We start from the raw sequence: 13,096 nt of genomic DNA, 5'->3' as shown, positions 1-13,096 counted from the left end.
TACACACTATGGACCTAATTATAACAAGGAAGAATGGCCTGGTTCATCCAACCTTTAAAGGTAGAGGTTGCGTTTCTTTCATTGATTTTATTTTCGTTTCTAATATGTTAAAGAGCTGGATTTTAGGGTTTGAGATACAGCTAAGTATTTTTAGCGACCACAACCCACTGGTTATCTCCCTCAGAGACCCAAATGTATCCAAGCATCCTCCCCGTATGGGGAAGACTGTTGTTTTATCAGCAACTGACCAAGGGGGGAGACTCAGATGGTCTCAGGCAGATGGCGAAGCCCTTCATAGACCCTTACTGGCGGACAAACAACAATGTGTGTGGAAGTGCCTAAACCCATTGGTGGACGGGGCAGAGTTGCATGGTCTGGGACTACCGGCCACCCCCCTCCTTAACATATTGACAGCATTACCTAATTCAACCATTCAACACATGGGTCTTTGGAAGTCAGGGGGTCAGGGCCCCCCCTGGCCGTATTTATTAAAATATAAAAACAAAATTAAAATTTTAATAAAATAAACATTTAGACAATTATTAAATGCACATTTCAGAACATTAGATTTACATCCATTTTTGCCATGGTATGATGGGCTAACCTTAACAAATATCTAGTACAGCGTGTTTCCTAACCGAATCTAACATCCTGAAAATAAAATGCATTCTAATAATTTAAGTCGTACGGCAAGGTCGCTAACCGGTGTCAGATCCTTTTACAGCTACGCTCTCACGTTCGAGATGCGCATGCGCAACCCAGGGCACGTTTCACCCACGTGCGCGCGCAACCCAGGGCACGTTTCACCCATGTGCGCTCCCTGAACTCCATTTAACCATAACAGGAGGGCCCGTACACTCGCGCACCTTGATGACGTCAGAGTGTCTGTGAGGGGTGGCTACCAGCCTGAGGAAAGCGTAGACTCCCTCCCCGCATCCTTCTAAGTAATGGATATCATATCCTGCCCCTGAAGTTCTGGGAGAGACCAATGGCCCCTCCCGCTGGGCGGCCCCTTTCGTGAATGGGACCGCCCCCCCCTAAGGACCTTAAATTGCTGCTCACCGATTATGACCTTACCGCCAGACACACATAATAAATACGACATTGCTATACTAAGAGGGAAAAAAGGCCTAAGGAGAAAATTAGTCAACAGAAAGCACCAAAATTATACATATGTACATTTTCCTGTAAACGGAAAAAGGCCTAAGGAGAAAATTAGTTAAAAACCACAGTAAAGCACAAAAACATCTCCATATGTACATTCCACCTGTAAACGGGAAAAAGGGCCTAATGAGGCAAGCATGATATTCCTATGATCCTGCACATCGCTAGACAGTATACCTACCACTGAATGTACCCAAATTCCGCTAATCAAAGGGGATGGAGGGTGGGGAAAATTACACCGCCCCACGGTGGGGCGAGAAGCGAGCCTGGGAGCGCGGGCACAAAGAGGCCGCTTCCCGCGCTCCCCAGGCTCTTAACCCCTTCGAGGCCCCGCCCCCTCGCCCCGGAAGTGCACAACTGCTTCCGGGGCGGGGGGGGGGAGGCCAACAAAGGAACCGGGATATGGGAGGGGCCGGGCCCCGCCATGCCTGCGTGGGGGCCGATTGGCCCCCCCTTTTCTCATGGTCTGGGACTACCGGCCACCCCCCTCCTTAACATATTGACAGCATTACCTAATTCAACCATTCAACACATGGGTCTTTGGAAGTCAGGGGGTCAGGGCCCCCCCTGGCCGTATTTATTAAAATATAAAAACAAAATTAAAATGTTAATAAAATAAACATTTAGACAATTATTAAATGCACATTTCAGAACATTAGATTTACATCCATTTTTGCCATGGTATGATGGGCTAACCTTAACAAATATCTAGTACAGCGTGTTTCCTAACCGAATCTAACATCCTGAAAATAAAATGCATTCTAATAATTTAAGTCGTACGGCAAGGTCGCTAACCGGTGTCAGATCCTTTTACAGCTACGCTCTCACGTTCGAGATGCGCATGCGCAACCCAGGGCACGTTTCACCCACGTGCGCGCGCAACCCAGGGCACGTTTCACCCATGTGCGCTCCCTGAACTCCATTTAACCATAACAGGAGGACCCGTACACTCGCGCACCTTGATGACGTCAGAGTGTCTGTGAGGGGTGGCTACCAGCCTGAGGAAAGCGTAGACTCCCTCCCCCGCATCCTTCTAAGTAATGGATATCATATCCTGCCCCTGAAGTTCTGGGAGAGACCAATGGCCCCTCCCGCTGGGCGGCCCCTTTCGTGAATGGGACCGCCCCCCCCTAAGGACCTTAAATTGCTGCTCACCGATTATGACCTTACCGCCACAGGCCAGCATAGTTGACCGACTATCTGGCCCCCCCCAACCGCCTACACTGAAAGGTCATATCTTCCTAATCCAAAAAACCCTCTACCCCTGCTAGTTTGTTCCCTATCCATAGGGCATTCCCCGACTCTGTCCACTGGACCCCCCACCCTGTGAGTAGAGACAACCCCTCTAATAAATGTCAACTCCTCATTATCAGCCGACTGTTAATCTACATTGTCCCTCTCAGATGACCCCCTGTGGGATATTCTGCAATTAAGGTGTATGAAATAATTTCTCACTCCAAGTGTTGATCCTCTTTACCGAGTGACTCTGCGCACTCCCCATGTCCACCCCCCCTTTTCCTGCAGTCTGGGAAACTGAGCCCCCTATGTTGCAGTCTGCAACCAGAACCCCCTTTGCCCAATTAAAACCCCAATCGTTGTTACCCGCTGTCAGATATTGACTGAGGGTGTTGGGCGTGCCTATCGGGTACTTCTCCTTCCCCGCTCTGGACGGACAGACCCCATCTTTGGTGTCCCTGTAGTTGCTGTGACCGGGGTATCCTGGTACTATCAGTGTACACCTCCCACTGGCGTATCGTGAAGTCTGCTAACCACCCACACCTGGCCACTACGCTCTGGGAAATGTTAAGTGTATGTCTAACACTTTACTATGGAAGTCCCCACTTCCCGACCAGTGGTGATGAGGCGTTGCATAGGCCTATTATTCCTGGGGTTGCCAAGGCTATCAATGCACACCCTTGTGCACTGCCCCATCCGTATCGTTAGCCCTACCAATTGGTAACCTATGAATATACCATGTTGACACTGGTGGCCCTGCGAGCGCAGGCGCTGTTATTGTAGAAATACAATTTCCTGTTAGGGAAAAATACTGCCATTTTATGTGACGCAACATCCCGCTACATTACTGCGGCCAGCCCAATCCAGGGTTTACAAACCAAAAACAATCCGCCCTGTGCTGGCACCTCCTGCGTCTTTGATCGATCGCCCATCACACTTGCGTTGTTGCTTGCCATCCTCTACCTGACGTAAGCATCCCTTGGGCTGTCCACCTGTTGCAGCTGTTGTGATGTGGAGCACTCCAGATATCCCCCATGGACCCGGCCATATACATAAATGAAAAAAGATAAACACAAACCATTAGTGTTTATGCGGTAACTGCTGTACACATGCTCATCTTACATTGCCATCACTTGCTAAGTTTTAGATAAGACGCCCGATGCATGCTCATTAACACTTCCCCTGTAAGTGTTAAGCATAGCCTTAGTTTGTGTCCCATGTAGTGTGTTTGGTACGGTGCGTGTCCTGTAGAAAAACCTTTTTTTAGAGAATAATAACCAGTGTGCAGTACAGTGACCCAGTGCATGTGGTCCACCGCGATTACAATAGCGCCCTAGGGACTCCTTAAGGACGATACACAATGTGAAGTGCGGTGCCACGGCACTATCATGGTGACTAAAATTCTGCTGCAGACCAGGACATCACCTCCTAGTCCTGGTTTTCTACCCACGTCTTTAGGCGATAGGATCTAGGTTTGAAAGGGACAGTCTGTTTGCCAGTGCAGCATCTAAATTTTCGCATAGGATCAGCACCGCCCTAACCATGCTAGGCTGTAAAATTGGCTTTCCTATTTTCACATTCCTTGTTACTAAAAGCAAATTGTGCTGCAGACGAGGACATCGCCTCTTAATCCTGCTTTTCTACCAATGCCTATGTGATGCCGTGACTGGGCACCGGGACAACTTTGAAGGTATGACAACAGGGGGCCGGGTGTGTCGGAATCAGCACCCCAAGAAAGAGGCCATTAGAGTGGAGAAGTTCAAACACTTGTTGTAACTATCAGTTCGGTCGATGCCATTGATAAGAGTTCTAAAATGAGATGAACTTGTCAGATAAAAGCTTTACCTTCGCGTGGGCCCCCCTATGTCACTACCTTGGGTGATTCCTGGTGGCCCCCAGCCGCTCTACAAGCTCTAGGCCTCGTCTGTATGCCAGTCGTGGTTCATATACCACTTTCTTGAGCTACGAATATTGTGCTAATTTACTTGTGTGTTAAATAAGTTTACTGACTGTAATTCTTTGCCTCTGGCCTCGTAAGAGGACTAGAGGGATGTGTTTAGAACCAATACATATATTTGTTATACACCTGTTGTGGTTCTCTTTTCATTTACTCATTCATGAGATTATAGACTGGTAAAACAAGCTGCGCTACCTCAAGACAACGTATACTGTGCTAAGTTACTGCGTGTTAAATAAATGTCCTGACTGTAATTCTTTGCCTCCTAGCCTCCTCAAGGGACCAGAGGGATGCATTTAGGATAAATACCTAACTTTATATCCACCTGGTGTGGTCCAACTTTCATGTCCTCACTCGTGACATTTTGACTGGTAACACAATCTGCTTTACCTCAGCAATGCAGACAACAAGCGTGGCAACCCCTCAGATTCTCACTCAAGGTTCAATAAAAGTTACACTTGAGGATAACTACAAACAAAATGTAAGAACTGTAAACCAAAAAAGGGGGCTCCTCGCTCAGAGGTAGCACCTCAGATGTTGATTCCCTACACAATGAAATAAGTCCCCTGTTTGGCTTTCTACTTTGACTTGGAAAGGAATGTGGGACCTGGGAAACTGGCTTTCACAGCCTCGTCAAGCCCTACCCTTAGATACGCGTTACTCACCCAGAGGACCCCAAGAAAAGAGGTCTACCCTATTCGCGAATGGTTCCACCATTGTTCTAATTATCACCTCAGCAGATACGACTGATAGTAATTCTAGAGTGTCATAATTTTTTAACTTATGTCACTGGCTGTTCCTTGTGTAAGATAAATAAGCAGCAACCATGGCTTGGATAAAATATTGCAAGTGCCTGGAGCACATCAAATAAAGAAGCCCAGGATGAAACACCAAAGGCATGTGTAGCCAGAGCATCACGGCGATAAAGGAATGTGTTTAACGCCCGCACCCGGGTGATGTAAGGAACCATTTCGAGCTTTGCCCTGTCCTCACATTAAGGCATACCACCTATGCATCATACCCCTTTTCCTGCATAATGGCTGTGCAAACAGCCGATACGATCATTAAGCAGGAACCATCATTTGTGTATCATTATGAATAGGGTACCTGGCCCCTTCTTAAGTCATGGATAGCTCAAGTGTTGCATAGCTGACCAGGCAAATTACTCTGATCACATTTTGATTAGGTAACACGCTAGATGCATTTTGTCCTTTCTCGGACAGGTAGAACTATTCTTCACATACAGGTATCCTACTGTTGCCCTCATGCTATATTGCCACTGTTCAGAATTGCATTTATCAATGTAATGGGATTTCGTCCGTGTACCATATGGCGTAGCAACTTTACCACTGCAATGTTTCAGTGGGCCCCAAATCAAATTCATGTACTAACCATATCCCTATAATTGAACCCACAGTTGCTGCCCCCTACAATGTACACATCCTTTTGTACTGTTGGCGTCCACAAATATATCTCTCGGTTGCTATACTGTCAATTATATTATGTATTCACCTGCACATGTTGTGCAAATTTCACTTATCCTTTCAAATACCAAGTTCAAAAAAGCTGCCATGTCACTCTTTGGTGTCTAGCAGCGCTCTATCAAAAACGAATTAATTTAATTTAATATAAAGTGATGTAAATACCCCCTTAGAAGTTTTTTGATCATTGCCAAGAATGGCTATTATGTTCCTAAAATCCCCCGTGTTAAATAGCTGGCATTTTTTTTTTTTTTTTTTTTTTTTTTAACGCTCTCGCAGGAGGCTTGACTACCGTGTCTGAAAAGGTTTCTCCTGTCTGTGCGCCGCCTCTCTGCACAAAGCAGCTGTGAAACCACGAGGGGACCAGCTTTCTTAACTCCAGCAGGTGTCCATGCAGGCAGATGGAATCTGCTGCAAGTCCTCGTGACAAGAACCTTGTATCACACAGAGATTGTAAAATGTCATTAAATTGTCACACGCAGTCCATGCCGTTTTTTTTTTTCCCTTGTGTCATATTTGTTCAATTCTTTATATTTTGGGCTGAACATGTTTTAATCAGAATCTACGGCGTGCTGTGTTTCCCAATTATTTCATAAATTTTGCAGAACACGTTATGCCAACGATAACATTTTTCTTTATTCCTTAATTTGGCGGGCAGGAGTGTTGCCGTTTGTAAAGTATCCATGATAAGGAAGGCACGTTAATGCCTCCAAAACAAGACTTTCAAAAACGGATTGCAAAGGTAACAATTATTTGTTTTCAGATTCTCCTTCATTGCACACATCTGCCGTTTCTAACTGCTGTGATTAACATTTGGTAACGGCACCCAATGTAATGGAACTCAGTTTGCTGACCCTGGACAACCGGAAGGCTGATTTGAGCTCGCCACGGCCAGGGGCATAGTTTGGTCAACAAGGTGGGGGCTCTGAACTTCTGATTTCTCAACAATCATGCCGGGTTATCGTTGTAAAATACATTATATAAAAAGCAAGGCATGGGGGGGGCTTAAGTGTTAAATGTACCACATTTACCTTAGAAATGTGTCCTAAATATTGCCCACAAAATTATACTCCCATTGCGGGTCACCACACAAGCATTTTCTCAGGGCTACACGCATTGCCCTCTTTTCGAAAGAAAGTAAACAGTGCTCTGGCGAAGCCGGGTATTGAACCCTGGACCCTATACTTGCACATCATACGCTCTACCATCATACCAAACAACTTCTGCCACGGTGGCTGTAGCAACCCGCTAAACCCCATACCCAGTGCAGTCAGTGCGCGGCGCCAAGCCATGTATAGGCGTGTCCCACAATGCTTCGAGGGGCATATTGTACACTCACCTTTCTGGTGTCGAGCACGAGAGAACGGAGCATTCGGCGTTGGTCCAACACCCCTTGTTGGCCCTCATGACTACAGCAGGATTCCTGGCGTGGACGACCTCGTGAATAAACTGTTGCTGCCCCAAGCATAGCGACTCCCACGTGCACAGCCCATGCACCTCCGCAGTTCTTGGCCGATCCAAACCCACGGTCCAACGGACCACCCATTCGCCTCGCTGTTTGCCACGTCGGTCATGACTGCTCCCTCTGCCGCTTGCAGGTCCTTTTCCAGGAACTGTTCCCCATGTTTCGGCCTGCAAAAGTAATAACAACATTAAAAGACAGCCTCCTAGCGAGGCTGACGGGACCCAAAGAAAGACTGCTTGTACTGCTCCCCCGAAGACCGGTGTCCGCACTGATCACTCCAACCCCGCAGATCCGGTGCAGCGATCTACGATGCTCAGGCTGGCCCGTACTCGCCAACGGCGCTCTTAAAGTTCCGGCAGTAATTCCCCATGCGTTGGCGACCATCCTCTGCGCCATATAGAGGTCTGTAACCTGCAGTGGGGAAAGAAGAAATTTTATTACAGCCTCCTAGAGGCTGGACGGGGCAGGCCGTAGCGCACAGGAGCCCCGTGAGTAACGGTCCAGCCCAAGCGGTCCTCGTTAAGCAGTAACAGTGCCCGGCGCGTCTCGCTCCCGTATACAGCTGGCTCGGAGGCTGCCTCAGCGTGCAGTCAGTCGCCAAATCCGCCGCCGGTTGACTCTCCTCACAACTCCGCTCAATTATTCCGGACCTGAAATAAAATGAAAAGGGAGAAAATTACACCGCCCCACGGTGGGGCGAGGAGCGAGCCTGGGAGCGCGGGCACAAAGAGGCCTCATACACACTATGGACCTAATTATAACAAGGAAGAATGGCCTGGTTCATCCAACCTTTAAAGGTAGAGGTTGCGTTTCTTTCATTGATTTTATTTTCGTTTCTAATATGTTAAAGAGCTGGATTTTAGGGTTTGAGATACAGCTAAGTATTTTTAGCGACCACAACCCACTGGTTATCTCCCTCAGAGACCCAAATGTATCCAAGCATCCTCCCCGTATGGGGAAGAGTGTTGTTTTATCAGCAACTGACCAAGGGGGGAGACTCAGATGGTCTCAGGCAGATGGCGAAGCCCTTCATAGAGCCTTACTGGCGGACAAACAACAATGTGTGTGGAAGTGCCTAAACCCATTGGTGGACGGGGCAGAGTTGGTTATAGCCTTTGAAGGCGTCACTGAGCACATCGATAGTCTACTTCGGACCAAATCCGCCAGGAAAGGAAATGAGGACCCCAGGTGGTTCGACCCTGACTGCTCTCTGGGCGCGAAAGAATTGAAGCAAGCCCTAAAAATAGTCCCTAGGGAAAAGAGTAGGATGTCCACATGTCAGCACTCTATAAGCAGGCAGTTAAGCGCCGTAAAATCTCCTTGCAACAGCAGGCTTGTGAGAATATGAAGGAAGTGGCTGAGTCGAAGAATATGACTGCATTTTGGAAGGTTATTAATGATCCCTGCTTCCAAGAGGCTAGTAACCCGAAGATAGCAAACCACATCCTGCCAGAATCCTGGTATGCGCATTTTAGTGGGCTATACAATTATGGTGTGACAAAGAAATATACAGTAGCCGAGGAAGGGAGTGAGAATGCAGGACATATAACATTTTCCCCGGGTGAAATAAAGTCGGGCATAGAGGGTCTTGCAAGGAACAAGGCTCCAGGGCTCGACGGGGTCCCCCCTGATCTTTTCTTGAGGCAGGTACATCTGTGGGCACCAATTCCGACCAGAGTTATTAACGCTGCACTGGTCTCGGGTATGCCTGCGTCCTGGTCTACAGCTACTATTGTACCCATATTAAAAAATGGAGACAGGGATAGCCCACTGTGTTACCGCCCCATCTCCCTTATTGATGTGACAGTGAATGTCTTAGGTAGGGCAAATCTCAATCGATTATTGTATTGGGCTGAAGAAAACCATATACTCACTGACACTCAGTACGGGTTCAGATCAGGACGCTCAACGGCCGATCAATGCCTCAATTTATACCTATTTACAGCTAAGTACAACGTTGCGAGCCAGGAGACGGTATACCTGGCTTTCATGGATTTGACGCCGGCTTTCGACCGTTATCTGAAATATAGGATAGAACTAAAACCCATTAGTTGTTGGATTAAGATCTGGACCAACACTAAAGCCTCACTAACCAGGGAGATTATAATGGACTGTTTGGCACGAGATCAGGGGAGGAACATCCCATGGCTGAAGTATGTGAGGGAAACCCTGTCAGCCCAGGGTTGTGCAGACCTTTTTAATAACCCCACTAAACTGTTACCGTGGGACCGGGCCCATGTCAAAATGGTATTCACGAAATATTTGGCCGACCGGAGGGAAGAAAATGAAGTGAATAAACCCTCTGTGAGAACGCACATCTTGACCAAATCTTGCTTGGGCATTGTAATGACTTACTTCTCTGTATGTTTTGGTGCTTCTGTCAGTCACCAGGTCATTACTTACCACATCCTTTCTCAGGTTACAGAAAGACACCACATTTCACAATACTTACCCAAGAAAGGAATAAACACTGACAACATATAAGACCATTGCTGAGGAGCTCGCAAATAACAACAAGTCACAACACCTCCCAATCCAAGAGGGTACGCAGAAATTCACAACACCTCCTAATCTAAGAGGGTACACAGCGCATGCTCCTCCTAGCAATGTAATTTAGACATCCCTGATGGGAGCCGATTTCCCTTCTGTATCAACAATTACCCATTAGAGGGGAATCGCCCATCCCTCTGTAAGTACTTGGTAAACAAAAAAGGGTCCCGACCTTCCCTCACAAGGAATGCAAACAAATGATATGCTCTAGGGTTTCTTTATTACATGATAATAGGATGACAAAAGAAAGAAAGTGAACATTTATAGCAATCACCAACACATACATATACATAGAGCCTGAAAATAAAAGCATAGTTAGATAAAGTTAGATATACATCGAACACCTCACCATAATCTTAGGCGTCTTGTCATCTGAAGAAGGGTCCGTCTCTCTTTCCTTCACTGGTTGGTTCCGGACTCTCTGTTGCACAAACACGTCTGCACCGTGATGTATCATCAGACCGCCAAAACACCAGACCAGCATCTCAGAATCTCTGACTCTCTCTCGGACCCCCTTTCTCTAATATAGAACTCTATCCTCTATCGAAGCTTCTGGAAGAACCCGCCTACCTTTCTCACAAGATTCCTGTACCTTTCCACACCAAGCACCCAACAGCAGCTGGCCAAGCATTTTGTTATGGCGCCAATGCGAAGAAGGCACATTCCTCCTGATAAGAACTGGTCTGCTCTGGTTCACTGCCAGTGAACAACACATGTAATCTCAAATATCACCTCTCACTACAGAGGCTCAGAAGATGGCTGCAGTTTAGAATATGGAGTTGCTCAAGCATAGGCCTCTACTACTTGGAAAGCAGAATGCTATTATACCACGTCAAAGCCAATAGGCTAAAGTCATAATTCACCTAACTCAAATAACACTATGCCCTTAATCCCTCAGTATCCACTATGGAGCACATGTGTGCACCATCACCAACAACTCTGCACCTTGACATCCCATACCTTCTATTCTTTGGCAAGATTATTGTAATGCAAGACCATCCTACATTAAGGCTAAAGTAACATAGCACACTAAAATCAGTACACAATGGTGGTGATCGAGGGTCATCAAAGATCATCAGACCACTAAAGTGGCTCATTCACTACAGGCATTGAACCTTATTTGTCTTTTATTTATAATGCTCAAGACAGATTTTTAATGACACGCTTCAGGCTAGACTTATTACATCACAGTCTAGCGGTGCCGGCAGGTTACACTAAGACTACAGAGTTGAAGGGCCCGTGCGGCTGCGACCAACGGTCTCTGCCGGATACCCTTCACTTTGTTTTATTGTGTCCCTACTACGAGCACCCTGGGAAGCGTTTTTTAAAAAGAATTCTAAAAAAGGGGGGTTTTGAGCAGACCAAGGTGGCTTTATTGTTTCTGAAACTGTCTACAGAGGTTTTAACTCTTTTTAGGTCTCGCCTGTCAATGCGCTTGCGCATTGAGCTTGCGAGAATATAGGGGCTTAACCATCGGGCGATTCCATGCAGTGCCCGTGAAAAGCGTGTGCACATCAAAGCCATCTGCCTCCCTCCCACGGGCATCCCCCAGCGTGCGCTCTGCCTCAGGCATTTCTCCTCCCCTAATTATTCACTGCCCACGGCTGGCCGGCCGTACTTTCACTTTCACGGCCGCCAGGCCGTGTCTCTCGTTTCTCCTCCCCCTTCCCCCCTCCCCACAGCAATGCCAAGAGCTTGTTTCTAAAGCGCCTCTTCACCGGGTGATATTTGCGCGCTATACAATATAACAAAAGTTGCATATTACATAGTATGCACACAAATACTATCAGAACAGCAGGATTAGCATGTTATCATAATTAACATTCCTATTTAGCCGCCCCACAAACCACAATTACTTGTGTAATGTAGGTGATTTTCAGAAAGTTCTATTTTCGCGCTCCACAACTCTAAGCACACCAGGGCTTGTACTTCAACATATTGAAAAGTGAAACTACATGTTCCAACATGCTTCAAAATCAAGACCGGTAGTAAGTCTATGGTGAACAGACGTTTAGCATGCCCTGGACCATCCAGGGTTTCCACCATCTCGGTCTCATAAAATGTCAATAAATGTATCACGTACAGGAGATTGAATGAACCCCGGAAGCACGTTTTCGTGTGTTCCATGCCACGTAAGCTAGCCCCTTTCAGAAACTTAGCTATTGCTGCCGCTAATGCTTGTTTTAAAAACAAATGCTTCAATTGACATAGATGCAGCTACGTGCTGCAGTCCATGTGATGCCCTCCCCCACCATTACCTCATGTGTGATTGTGTTTGCCATCCACTACTTATATCTTGTAACTTCCTCGGGCTGTCCCTGCCGCTCATCAGTGCCTGTTTGTTTGTTTAAGGACCCTGCGCACACTTACAATGGCGCCTGCCACACGTACCCCCCCGGCAACCGCAAACAGTCCCCTCCTGTTGCAATTTGATATAAGTGAATTTTTATGGCGGCCCCCGCACACAGCTCCTTCCTGCCACGCTTTAATAGAAGTGCATTATTATTACATTTACAAAAATCAAAGCACTGCGGAAGTGAAGGCACTGTGAAGGTGTTAACATTTTTATAGATAGTGAGGGAGACTTGTTACTATTATCCCCCCATGAAGCCCTCAGCTTGCAGCACCATGCACCCTCTCGGCAGCAGGAAAGGTTCCTCCAAGCCTAAAGCAACCAGCACCTTCTGCATCGCAACAGGAAAACACTCTGCATCGCAACAGGAAAACACTCAGCTCAGCTGGAACCATATGCGTCTCTGGTTCCGTTTCGTTTACACTTCTGAATTAACTCACCGGGTAAATGTTTTTTCAGTTATGTACGTTTAACCGGTAAACCATTGGGTTTGTTTATAAAGCCCTCACCCACCAACCTAGTTGGTGGCATGCTTCATCATCGGGCCCACCACAGTGACACCTAGCGTGCTTCAACGCCAGAGTTACTGCGGAGATGGTATGATTGCTGAGTGTGCAGTGTAGTGAAAGTGAACCTGTCATACCCTTCCCGAGGGCGAAGGAACGGCGAAGAGGGAAAAGCACAACAGCGCGACTGCCGCGGACTACACTTCCGGGTTCGCGATACCGGAAGAACTACAACTCCCGTGAGGCGATGCGCGGCTCATGCGCACTTCACACGGGCAGTATTTAAGAAATGGCGGCGCCCGCGGACCCTGTTGATTATTGCTGCCGTTACGCTGAGGCAACGCCGCAAGGTAAGAGACGGCGTTCTCCTGCGCTTGCATTCTG

This window comes from Lissotriton helveticus, chromosome 7 (assembly GCF_964261635.1).
Source record: "Lissotriton helveticus chromosome 7, aLisHel1.1, whole genome shotgun sequence".
In the NCBI taxonomy this organism is placed as follows: domain Eukaryota; kingdom Metazoa; phylum Chordata; class Amphibia; order Caudata; family Salamandridae; genus Lissotriton; species Lissotriton helveticus.
The sequence above is the reverse complement of the archived record's forward strand: the minus strand, read 5'-3'. Positions refer to the sequence as shown.